The 2,816-nt window shown below is 33.1% G+C and overlaps 1 non-coding gene across 1 annotated transcript; it reads left to right on the forward strand.

Annotated features, from left to right (window-relative positions):
• The first annotated feature begins 719 nt into the window (after positions 1-719).
• LOC113764339 lies at positions 720-826 on the forward strand. The gene has a single exon (XR_003467609.1). It is a non-coding gene; the product is annotated as a small nucleolar RNA R71 (small nucleolar RNA).
• Positions 827-2,816: the final 1,990 nt, after the last annotated feature.

Raw genomic sequence — 2,816 nt, forward strand, 5'->3', positions numbered from 1 at the left:
AATTGTTGTGGAAATAGAACTGCAAGTATAGGTGCATTTTGCTCATGAAATGGTTTTTCGCATAACCTATTCTTCTTTCTTGTTCTTATCTATCTCACCTTCTTTCTTATCTTTCATTTTCTCCTCTTTGTTACTCTCATTTTCTTCCTTTCCTTCATTAATTAGAAAACTGTCAAGCTGCCTACCATTGCGAAGAGTAATTGCCTTATAGTGTTCTCTAGGGTTCACTTTAGTTTTATTATGCAAATTTCCATGGTTCCTATTATTGATTGAATTAGCAATTTGACTGGTTGGATCTCTACATTTTTATAGATTGCAGTAAATTGGTCAATTCTTCTCTCAATTCTTTCAAATCTCTCCTTGGTGGAATTAGCCAATCTTTCAATGGCTAGGTCTATGCAAGTTTTGACTCAACGGATGCTTGTTTAGGTTGAAAACCCAATGAATTTATTTGTCTTTATTGTGCTCCTTAATTCTTCCATCCAAAATTAGGATAATTTCACCATATACTAAGTTTTAGTATATGGTGAAATTAGTTGCTTTTCTATGACTATCTCTTTCATTTGCCCACTAATAATTTTTAGAAACCATCTCCTCAATCAATTGTTAGGCGTCTTCCATAGATTTGTTCACTAAAACTCCTCTTGTAGCAGTATCTATATTGAGTTTAGTAAGATAAGTTAAATCATTATAGAAGTTGAACAATAAGCCCATTAGAAAATTCATGATGTGGACATTTACTCTGTAGCTTCTTAAATCGCTCCCAAACTTCATATAATGATTCACCTTTGTATTGATGAAAACCAGTTATTTCCGTTCACATTTTTGCAGTTTTAACAAGCAAAATATATTCGTTCAAGAGTGCTTATGACAAATCAATCCAAGTAGTAATAGTTAAGGAGCATGTTAGTATAGCCATACCTTAACATTATTATGCAGAGAAAATGGAAACAATCTAAGTTTAATAGCATATCACTTAAACCATTGAACATAATTGTATCACATATCTTCGTAAAATTGGCTAAGTGTGCATTAGGGTCCTCCATTAAATTGCCGCTAAATTACTCTTGTTAAATAATTTGAATCAAGGCAGGCTTGATTTCAAATTATTTACATTAACTACTAGTCTTGCAATGTTAGTTTGTGCTCCAAAAGCACCCGACAGGGCATAGTCCCTCAAAACTTGGTGATTTGATTTACTCATTCCTCCGCGTTTGGCTTAGATTGGAATTGTTTGATCCAAGTTTCTCCTATACTTTCCTCCACTTGATTAGTTTTTTGTTGTGCAAGTCATCTTGCTTTCCTTGCTGTTCGTTTAATCTCATGATCTAAAAGAACTACAACTCGAAGTGATAGGTGCATACACAGCAAAAACACCAAAATTAGAAGATAAACTAAGACTAAATTGACACTGTGGTTAAATAGTAATTCTCAAATAAAATAAATTTAGATTAATAAGCTTATTTTTATCCCAATATTGAATTACTCCTTGATAACAGTGCCAGAAACATGATATGAGTTCAGGTTTTCAAGTAATCAAACCTAATTATTCAAGTATATAAACCTAAATACTTCGCTTTCTATAAGCATCTAGGTCGATTATGAGTACAGGATAAATTAGGGTCAACTCCACAAGGAATAAGTTTAATTACTAAAGCTAATCACTCGCTCTATTATCTAAATAACTCAAAATCCTTAACCAGAAAATAACAAAATTACTCCTACAACAACTAATGCAAGATAGAAATTAACTAATCAATTGAGAGAAAAATCCATGGAATCCCTAAGGTTTGTAATCCTTTGATTATTTGGACATGAATTAACCTAGTTGAATTTGCAATAATTTTACTACTTGTTAAGGATTTAATTTCCAAATTTTATTGGGCACTGATATCGTAAATGAACAACATGCTTGTGCCTAACCTCGTCTGCGACCATGGTTAAAAAACTAAACATAATTTCATAAAGATCTGTGAAATTATCAAAAAATCCATCTAAATACATTTTATACAACAGTGAATTTGATAGTTAGCTTTCAAAAATCTAGATTCGCATAGTGTTAACCAATTATCATTATTCAACAATGACTTAGGTGATTTGTAATTGGTGATTAATCAACTACAAATGTAAAAGCAGATTCAAGAACTAACAAGTATTAAACTTAACAAATCAACCATCATTAATTTAGTATCTCAAATGAACAACTTCATACTTAACTCTAGGCACAAAAGTCATAGCTTGCATCATTGTAAAGAGAGCAAGTGTAGAAACACAATCATAAAGTTACATAAAGAGTACTACAAGAAGAAGGGAAAAGATTAAAGTCACAAGATTTGTCGAATGAAGTTGTGTGTCTCAATCCTTTGTCTTCCACTTGAAGCTTCACTTGAACACCAAGGATCTTCACAAGCGATGATTGCAAGTTTCTTTCTCCAACACTTAAGCTAGACTTAGCTAGGGTTCTTCTTGTAGAGTTGGCTGCTAGGGTTTTGCAAGAAAGAATTGCACTTAATTTCTCTCCAGAAGTCTCCAAAAGAATCACTAAACTCCTGTAGAGGCCATGATGCCACAAAATTAGAGTGGAAATAATAAATAGTAAACCCTAAAAAGGTGTCTCAAAATCTAGCACTGCCTTAAGAACCAGCGGTGCAATTGATAGTGAAGAAATCTTAGTGGATACTAGTTAGCTTTCAGGTCTCCTTTTGTTGTTCAAATTTTAGGTTCAGTCAACTATGCAGCCAGCTTTGAAGGGTTTCCAGCCAGCTCTACCAGCTTTCTTGGACATTTTCATGCGTCGTTTCATCTTACTTCATGCG

The sequence above is a fragment of the Coffea eugenioides genome, chromosome 2, assembly GCF_003713205.1.
Source record: "Coffea eugenioides isolate CCC68of chromosome 2, Ceug_1.0, whole genome shotgun sequence".
Classification (NCBI taxonomy): domain Eukaryota; kingdom Viridiplantae; phylum Streptophyta; class Magnoliopsida; order Gentianales; family Rubiaceae; genus Coffea; species Coffea eugenioides.